Source organism: Podarcis erhardii (assembly GCF_964252035.2).
Source record: "Podarcis erhardii genome assembly, chromosome: 5".
Taxonomy (NCBI): domain Eukaryota; kingdom Metazoa; phylum Chordata; class Lepidosauria; order Squamata; family Lacertidae; genus Podarcis; species Podarcis erhardii.
The window spans coordinates 47,861,070-47,871,933 of record NC_138509.1 but is presented as its reverse complement, the minus strand read 5'-3'; positions in this window follow the sequence as shown (position 1 = coordinate 47,871,933).

Genomic DNA, 10,864 nt, shown 5'->3' with positions numbered 1-10,864 from the left:
TGTCATATACCATGTTGCTTTTCTTAGAAAAAAGGTGGCCTTTTTGATCAGCAAGGGACTCTTGAAGCAACATACCGAAGTGGAAGGGACTCAAAGGTCTTCTATTCTAGTAACTTTCCCTAAATAAGGCCATCCTATACAGCTTAGGTTAAAGATACATATTGCTACATATGAACTTGCCTAGGTTCTGACATCTTTCACTTGGCCCCGCAATCCTCACAAGCAAATTGCTGGTGCACATTCAAGGTTTGTTCTGTTGTAAAGGGCACATTAACGACCGTGTTTGTGTCACAAGGCATATGCTCCCTTTGAGTAGCACAGTAAACCTCACCTTTGGGATGTGCTAGTTCTTCTGCACAGCAAAGGAATGACAGATGCACCTGAAGGACATCTGAGCAGACACGACAGGATGCAACACATGAAAATGAAACAGGAGGAGGAGCAACGTCAACGCAGAAACTTAAGAGCAAGCTTCATCCTGCTTATGACATGCTTGCCCTCCTGACCTTGCTCCCACTTGCAGGCAGAGGGCTGCCTAGCAACAGCACTGTCAACACTGCACAACAGAGAAGCTTTGCATGGGCTTCTCCATCTCTGATCCCACCTGTGGCAGTCTGCACTGACACATTTTTGCAGGATGCATACAAGCTTCTACACCAGAGGTCAGTAAACTTTTTCAGCAGGGGGCTGGTCTACTGTCCCTCAGACCTTGTGGGGGCCAGACTATGTTTTGAAAAAAATATGAACCAATTCCTATGCCCCACAAATAACCCAGAGATGCATTTTAAATAAAAACATTCTACTTATGTAAAAACATTTTGATTCCCGAACTGTCCATGGGCCGGATTTAGAAGGCAATCCGCCCCCCGGGCCTTAATTTCCCTACCCATGTTCTACACCGTAACCCATGTTGTACACCGTAACTTTACACTGTAAATACCTGATCTGTTAGGTATATAATACTATCTTATGGGAAGAAGGAGATTTCGTTCCTCTCCCCATCGCCACCACCTCCCAAATCTCACTTTGCCACCAAGCCTTTAATCCTAGTCTCGCTGTTCTCTCCACCGCCCCCTTTCGCACATCCCTTTGCCTTTATTAGACAGCTAATGCCGAAGCAGATGGCCCTCATTTAGAAATGCAGGTCCACTTGGAGGGCGGTGGCTGCTTGGAGCACGCAAGCGTCTCAGCCCAGATGGGTCACATGCCGACAGTGTAATCACTTGTTTAAAAATAGAAACATAGATCCCCTCTGATTACATTCGTACCTCTTTGTGCTTCTGGGCTAGGAAATCATTGCGGACTGTTGTAGAGGAAACAAATTACAAATGCTTCAACACAAGGAAAGGGAGAGTTATGTGGGTTGCGATATTCAGAGAGGAACAGACACATGTTAAGCCTCTCCCAAAAACAGAAGCAGCAACAACAACACTGTTGGCTTTTTGTTAGAATCGGCATCCCTAGACAACTCAAATACAGTGGCGGGGGGTCTAGTAGGGCATATGGGGCACTGCCCCACCAACCTCAGCCTGCCCTCAGCCTCCCTCACCTGCTTACAACTTACAACTTCTTACTTATAACCAGTCCAAAGCACGGCAACCCTGGTTGTGAGCTTCCCCCTCCTCTGTCTCCATGCTGCCCCTGTAGGTCGACCCATATCTGTCAGATGATGATCACTGGTTGTGTGCTACTGAGGGTGGAGCAGGGACAAGCAAGATGCATCCTGTCAGGCTGCCCAGAGTCCTCCATTTCATTGCCCTGTTTGGCAAGGGGCCCAGGACTACAGCTCCCAGGATTCCATTGGGAGGAGGAAGGACTAAAAACGTATGCAGCATAGTGGTTAGGGTGTCAGACTAGGGTGTGGGGGGCCAGGGTTCAAATCCCCACTTGGCCATGAGGCTCACTGAGTGACCTTGAGCCAGTCACAGTCCCTTAGCCTAACCTACCTCACAGGATTGCTGTACAGGTAATATGGAGAGAGGGAGTGGGGTGCATGCTACCTCAAGCTCTTTGGAGAAAAGGTGGGATATACAATGTAATAAAGAGATAAATCAATAAAGTAGTGATAGCTTTGCCGAAGAAGAAAGTGCTCTTTTTCTAACACAAGTCAGGGTACCTGCTTTTAACCAATTTCTCCTCCAGTTTACTGCAGCCTTCCTGCCATTTCCAGTAAAGGAAAGTCACTAATGGATACAAACCATAGTCTTATTTTTTTTTAAAAAAAAAATGTTAAATAAATAAATAATTTCACCTTTGAGCAGAGGTGGAGAACCACTGGCCCATGACCCTAATTTGGCCCATGAGACCCCATTGGCCATGCCTACCTGCCCCTGCACCAGGTACCTTGCGTGATGTCATTGTGGTGTCATCTGGCTCCACCCACATATCAAACTTGGCATTTGGGTGAGGATACCAATCTGGCTGGCCGGCCAGAGCCAGTCCACCACCAGCTTAGGACCTTCTAAATAGAAACATCACTTTGCACAGCACAATCTTATCTGTTTTCACTCAGAAGTCCCGCTTTTTCATTCAATATGGCTCCCTCCCAGCTGCTAATAGGATGGCATTAGGTTGCATTAGGGCCTCAGGTTTTTAAGAATGTGTAGCTAGCAACTACATTCATAAGGACCAGATCAGTCATCTGCCTACGAGGGAAACAGAGAGGAGAAAGAATGGCCCTCCTGTGGGGCAATGCACCTGGCTGTTAACCAGAAAGTTGGTGATATGACCCCACCCAGGGACGGCTGTGGGTAGGATTCCTGCATTGCAGAGGGATGGTCTAGAATAGATGATTTCTCGGTGTCCCTTCCAACTCTACCATTCTATGATTCTGTGAATAGCAGTAAACCTTGTGTGACCCGTGTGGCCAATGTTGTTGTCCATAGGAGGAAAAGTCTCCTGGAAGTGGTGTAAGCCAGCGGGAGGATAGCTATACAGGCCCAGAATAAGAATAATTTGCTTGCTTGCTTTTTAAAAATGAAACTACATATTTTACATTTGTTAAAAATAAAATGGAAATGGCAATTTCTCCTTAAAACACACTGCCAGTCTCAACATAACCTTTTTGTTCCTGTGTATTGCTGAGAATAACTCATCAACAACATACAGTGGTACCTCTGGTTACGTACTTGATTCGTTCCGGAGGTCCGTTCTTAACCTGAAACTGTTCTTAACCTGAAGCACCACTTTAGCTAATGGGGCCTCCTGCTGCCGCCGCGCTGCTGGAGCACGATTTCTGTTCTCATCCTGAAGCAAAGTTCTTAACCCGAGGTACTATTTCTGGGTTAGCGGAGTCTGTAACCTGAAACGTATGTAACCTGAAGCATATGTAACCCAAGGTACCACTGTACTACAAACAGAGGTAAATGTGCCTTCCCTGCCGTGTTTGCATTCTCACACAGCCCACTGCCATTATTACAGGTCTCTAACTACAGCATAGAACAGGAGTGCCACCTGCTGTCTATTTCTTGCCATCAATCCTACATAGTGAAATATCCTATCATTTCCTCCTTTAGGGGCCACGTGACTCATAGGCAGATTCACACGGAGGTGCAGAAAGATCAGACTGCCCCAGTTCAAGGAGATGGGCTGAAACTGGGTGGTATCCAATGATGCAAGGCTCTCTGTTTATGCAATGGGACTTCCCCCCCCCTTCCTTCCCCATGCACGCCCTCCATAAGTCGCCTCTGGGGGTTTGGGACAACCCCTAGAAAATATTTGGGGTCACACGGGGGAGGGGTGAGATGGGGGAAAGTCCCATTGCACACACATAAACCCTTGCTTTGTCCTGACTTGGTGCTACACTGGATACAATTATTTATAAGTCAGTGGTGGAACAAATGCCTAGCATTCCAAAGGTCCAGGTTCAATCCTGACCATCTCAAGGCAAGGCAGGGACAGATTTCTCTGCCATTCAGCGTCTACAGTACATCAATGATCTGACTGAATATAAAGTAGACTTTCTATCTCCAGTATATATTTTCCACCCTTTAAATTATCTGGCTCACTACATACTCTCTTGTGCTAAGATTACTCTCTCTCTTTGAACTTCTTTGAACCTCATTGATAAGATGAATAAATTTGTTGCCTCTTTCTCTTTCTCTTTCTCTTTCTCTTCCTCTTCCTCTTCCTCCTCTTTCTCTCTCTGCTGCACAAAAATACAGTACAGAGCTGGCTTGAGGTCATGACCCTGGGGTCCACTGGTTACCAGAACACAGAATCAGAGGCTATAGTATCACTGGCAGAATAGGCAGTCTGGATTCCTGGTTCTGAGTGATTGGGGGTCGCTGGCAGGCAGAAGAAGAAGAAGAAGAAGAAGAAGAAGAAGAAGAAGAAGAAGAAGAAGAGTAGTTTGCATTTGATATCCCGCCTTTCACTCCCTTTAAGGAGTCTCAAAGCAGCTAACAATCTCCTTTCCCTTCCTCCCCCACAACAAACACTCTGTGAGGTGAGTGGGGCTGAGAGACTTCAAAGAAGTGTGACTGGCCCAAGGTCACCCAGCAGCTGCATGTGGAGGAGCGGAGACGCGAACCCGGTTCCCCAGATTACGAGACTACCGCTCTTAACCACTACACCATACTGGCTCTCAACTCTCTTGCTCTCAGCAGGAGCAAGTTGAACCAAATCCAACAGTACCAGAGTCCATTGAAATGGAAGCCCCTGATGGGTATCTTCCCCAGCACCTGAGAAATCAAACGACTTCCACACTACATCACCAGTCTAATGGTGCAGGGCACGCTTTAGGTGGAATGTCAGAGTGCAGGAGACGGGCCCATCTGCAGCCCAGAAGGCTGGCCCTTTAAGACACTCCAGACTTCAAAAGGAAACAGAGCACAGGTGAGAGGTAGTAGAGGCAGAGTCTCAACAGGCTGCAACACTGTATAACAGGCTTGAAGTTACACACACACCAAAAAAAGTTATGCCAGAGAGATCTTCTGAAATGCTGTAAAGATATTGAGTTGCCAGTTATCTGAGGCTCTTGCTCAGCTTTTGCATTAAAAGGTGTTTTGTTTTTTATAAATTGGAAGTCAAGAGAATCAAAACAACAAATGCAACCGATTGTAAAATATATATCTATATAAATGCCGTACTCAGCAAATTGCATCACTGCTGTGTACATTTTAGGGAGGCCTCAGATTACTGCTTTATCCAAGGTTCAGAATACAACGGTAGGATTTTTAAGCTTACAGCATTGTTGGCCCAACTACAAAGAATTATCATTTCCTTTCTGCCTTTGCCCAGGACCTGATGATAACTCCAAAAATAACAAGATTCCTTAGGGTTGGAAACTCGAGTTCAAAGAGATTTTGTTCATGTTTTTTAAAAGATACACAGATATTCTCCCAAATAAATGGAAAACACTTAAAAGGTTTAAACATGACATGCAGCAAAAGAAAGAAAGAAAGAAAGGCCAATCCTAAAATGGAAATAATTTGCTTAATCCTTTGCAGGGGTTGCTGTACTGTCATTTACAGGCAGTCTGTTTACTTAGTCTATTACCGTCTCTGAGGGACTTTATAAAAACACAAATCAGAGCCAGTTGTTCATTGATTTCTTTTCCAGTGAAATACAAAGCAGGAACATTACATCTGAAGTGGACGACAATCAATTTATGGGTAGGAAAAATATTTTAAAATATGGATTATTAATTTCCTTAGTAAATCTAATGGAGGTCCCCCCCCCCATAACCCAAATTTACACATAATAGCCAGCATGATTTACTGGAAAGTGAGCACTGGAACTAATTACTGTATGTTGAACATTGTCAAATTCAGAACAAAAACAAAAGAAGGTTTTTAACTGCTAGAGATGTTAACATTTTGAAATATCCCTGCAAGAGTGATCAAGGCAAAGGCAACAACTTTATTCAGCAGATCAATTTATACAAAGATATTGAGGTCAGGAAGCACACTGCCCCAATACGCACAAAGAGATAGTTTTTCACACACACACACACACACACACACACACACACAAACACACACACACACACACACTTTTCTTCTGGGGCATCAAAAAGGATAGGATATTAGTGGGCATGGAGATGTTTCCAGTATATTTCGCTTGAGATGTTTTAAGCACATGGGCTTTGTTCACACTCAGAATGTGACAAATGGTCAGGTGTGGAGTCAGGAAGATTTCGCCCCCGCCAGATCAAAACAGCAATGATGTGGGACATTTCTTGCTTTTCATTCTACTGTGTGGCTTGGCTTGTTTGCCTGAAGCATTTTGAGCTACTTGCTCAGAGTCTATACAAACCTGTGGGCTCACGGGGCTGTGCTGTGCCACCTGCCTGCCCATGCAAGGAGCAGCCTGACCAGTCGATGTGCCCTTTGGCAGGCACATCCCCCTCAACACTGGCTAGGCGGCCATTCAGTGAGGGGGCTCGGGACGTGCTGGCAAGGCCAGGCCGACTCCAGGGCCCAGAGCCCCCAGAAGCAGGCAGGGTGGGACTGAGATCCCTGCAACTGGTTCACACACCCTGAAAATTGTGTGTCTGGGGCTGCACTCTCCCCCCCCCCCCCCCGTCCCACGCTACACCTTTGCCTAAAAACTATTTGGAGTGCTAATGCTCAGGCCAGGAACATGTGAAGAAATACAGGTCACAGCCACACAATGCAGTTAAAGCACATTTACAGCACATGGCTTTCTCCAAATAACCCAGGGAACTGGAATTTGTCAAGGGTTCTGGAAACTCTAGCTCTGTGAGGGGATCAGCTATAGTTTCCAGGATTCTTTGGGGGAAGCATTATATAAGGTAATTGAAATTTAAGTTGTTACTTCTGTTGATGGTAGTGGCAGTAAGCCTCCAGTCCCTATAAACATTTACCTGGGAGTTGAACTTAATGAGACTCACTTCTGAGTAGATACATAGGAGCACACTGTAAAAGGCTTGCAGCAACAACAGCAGCAGCAGCAGCAGCGAGGGCATTAGAGCAGGCAAGAAAAGGAAAATCCTATTCATTCACTTCTGAGATAACAGACCTGTCCTGACCAGGGCAAGAATGGACATGAACAACTTACTTTGTCACACTTTTGAAATATGATTTAATGAGGAACTGTTGCTTGAATATGCCCTCCCTTCCTACTCTACACACTCAAAAGAAGATTGAAGGGTTCTATTTGTCAATCATTGTAATGTGGAGAATATGCTAGCTTTGATCTGCAATGCTCATTGGCTTCAAAAACATAGAAATCTGGTTGGCTGCTTGAATGCTGCTTGATATTGTTTTATCAACAATGACAGTCCTACATGACTTGCAACTTACCAAGTTGAACGCAGCACACCAGCAATGGATGTTGGCCAGCGAGAGCTGATCAAACATGCTAGTTCCGTTTGGCAACGTGGGACTGCAAAAGCAAGGCAGCTGTCTCAAGCATATGGTAGGACATCACACTTGGCTGGCTGGCTGAGATTGCCTTGGCAGATCACAGGTAAATGCAGGCCTGAACTGCGCTAGTCACGATCAAACACACAAATCACTACGGCTGTTTTCACAAGTGAAGCTAAGAACATAACATTCATGAATGTCACTTATGTGAGAAAGTGAATGACGGGTGTTTTTAAATTGAATCGGCTGCAGGGAACAGATCTCTACAGATCATTACCCACAGCACCACCCGCATCCAACAAGATTAAAAATACATTAAAACATCAGTCATTAAAAACTTTAGGGAAGACAGGGCTGCCTTCAGATGTCTTCCGAACGTCAGATAGTTGATTCTCTCTTTGACATCCGATGGGAGGGCGTTCCGCAGGGCGGGTGCCACTACTGAGAAGGTCCTCTACCTGTTTCCCCTTTTCTCCTGAATAAAATCCATTAAACAGTTGCACCTGGTCTGTCTTCCAAGGAGTTAATCTTTCAGTGATCTGAACACTCACCCCAAAGCAAAGCATTCACAGTTAGAGAATGTGGCAGCATATTCTAGTAAGTGTGCCTTTTTTGCTTTCTGTTTAAAGGATAGGGAGAGAGGGAGGGAGTGATGAAGGACGGAAGGAAGGAGCAATTTAATTTGTAAAATGTACTCATAAAAACTTCCCAAGCCTGTAAGAGAAATATGACAGTCTGAAACTATCAGAAGGGAGGATTTTTTTCATTATTATTTTTTGGGGGTGGGTGGGGGGATATATTTGGCCAATATTTTTGCAACCGAGAATATTCTGAAAAAGAGATAGTGTCTGGTCCTTTGGATAACATAGTTATTAGTGTCTTGTACAACTCTAAGCAGAGTTATCCTAGAATATAACATGCATAAAAGGAGAATGTAATAGAGTGACACTATGTTAAAATTGAGGAATTAGTACCAAACTGTCACCTGTCAAATTTTATGTCCATTTAATTCTTTGAAGTAATCAGTAGAGGGTGCTGTTCCATCTGCCAATGCATTCCTTTCTGCAGCATAAATCCATGTATTTTCAAAAGAATGTGATTCAGACATTGCAATTTTTAGCTAAAATAAAGAGCTTGCTGTCTTAACTGACAGCAACCTGCAATCACACAAGCATTCTGACTTAGGGCTGCCAAGTCTTAATTAGTAGCTTAATCAGTGAAAGTTTTTGTTGATTACAGACTGCACGGCTTGATATTGAAACTTATGGAGACATATTCATACGTTGGCACGAATGTGATTCTGGAGTGTCACTTAAATAAGACACCACTTTTGCACGCCACTCCAATCTCTGAGCAGGGCAAGATTCCAGAGGTTTCCAGGCGCTTACCCAGGGTTCATGCTTCCTTTGCAATGAGATACAGAGGGTACTTGGCTGTCTTTATGATGTATGGTTTACACATGTATACGACCTGAACCTATGGTGGAGGGGTTCACAGCATTAACAGCCCAAGAGGGGCTTGCTTCCCCATATCCACAACCTTGGGTTCAAACAAAGATCAAGCATTACTCTGTCTTTCTGGCTTCCCAGCCTGCTGCCTTGCTTCCACCTCCTAACTTCACTCTCAGCTCTGGCCTTAAATTACCAGCCAGTTGAGGGGGGGTGTCCGTCCTTTTGATATCTAGCAGAGAGCCACTTCATTTGTTCCTTTAATGGCCCATAACCTCACTAGGAAGCTAGTCTAGCTATACCAGGAATTTGAATCCTTGCATAAATTTTGACGCTTGCTGGATCCAGGAATCAGAAGAGTCTCTACATGCAACTACTCCCCAATGAATAGAAGTGGAACTTCAAAAGTGCACAGAAAATGAGTCATTGAACCCATTTCAAATATTATGGTTGTTCCTCAGGGACAACTCAGAAACTTTGATATGATGTGGAAGAGAGCTTTGGTTATCCTTTGAACTAAAATGATTTGCCCCTGAAAAAAGGCTCTTAAGACTTGAAATGTATTGGGCTGAATAAAAAATCTTCTGTGCAACTTTGACGTCTTGACTTTGCATCTGATGCCCTCTCATCCCTTCTATATCTGGCTCAAAGATCTGACCATGTAATTAGCTGTGAAGCAATCACATTTTCAAACAAAATTTCAGATGGCATAATTGTGCATGGACACCCTCCCACATACCCCGTGGTGGAAACGGCCAACTAAATCCAGATCTTAAGATTGCACTAAGCAGCTTGATGATTGGACAGCTGGATGAATCTTAAAAACAAATTTCCCCAAAGTAGTACAAGTGGCTGTGTACAACTGCAGCCACAGGGCTAGTCATTCCACATGCAAATACTATTTTAACACGGCTAATCTTGCACATCTCGTTCATCCATGCTACTACGAAGGTAGCAGAAAATAATAATCTCTAAATAAACCTGTTGTGTCTGCTGTTGCTCGAGAGCAAATACTCATTCCATGCCTGGTAGTAATAGCTGCTGATTCTCCATCCATTCTTTCACAGTGCCCATCCAGAACTTCATGGTCTTCCTTCCCTATCTCATTTTCACAGGATGTTTCAGTTTGTTTCATGGAGAAAGTTTTGCTCCTTCATTCCCTCTCCTAAATCAATGCTGAAAGTTCAAGCCTTGAGCGAAATCATTGTACAACAAGCAAGGGTTGTAAGGTTCAAGGCAACTAATCTAGCCTGCACAAATCCTTAGTAACAGCACAAAATAAAGCACATATCTGTGAAGGAATTGTGGATATATTTGTAGGGAAGCAATTACTATTCCTATAAACATTACCCTTGGGTACAGGATGACTCAAAGGAAGAGAACATGAGCAGAGGAAGTCTTTCTTTGCTAGTTTCTTCAGAACCCTCTCAGATATGTGTCTATTTAAAGAGGAAAGGAACATAATAGCTGCTACTGTTTTTCATTTGTAGGTGACATGTGTAGTTGGGAAGACACTGGTGTTCACTACCCCCCATAGCTACGTATAGCTATGTACCTCCTCCTGGCACATAATACTGCCCAAAATAATACTGTACAAAGCGCAACTTGCTTCCAGGTAAATAGAATGATCAAATATTTAAGTTAAACTGAGCAATAAAGGCCACACATAGAGGGGGGAAAGAGTAAATAATGAAGAAAATGTAAGCCAGAATAATGCTGCACATGGCAGAACTTGTAAACAAAGTATGCCAGCCAATCTGCTTCCTTCATGATTAACAGCAGTGCAATCATTTGGCATCAAACTAACGAGTCTAAAAAAAAGTAAACACATGGAAGAACTGTGCCAGAAAAGCTTTTCTTCCCACATGTAACCCCAGCCTAAAAAAGGTAGCTATTTCAATAAAGTTTCCAATCAAGATTTTCTATGTAATTTTTAATAGTTTACCTTTGCTCATCATCTCAGTCATAGAGAAGGAGGAAAGTTTCCAAATGCAGCCAAATTCAAATATCAACATCAACTAGAAAGATATATTCACCGTTCCGTTGGCATCACCAACATTTGCACATAGGAAACAGGCAAATCCA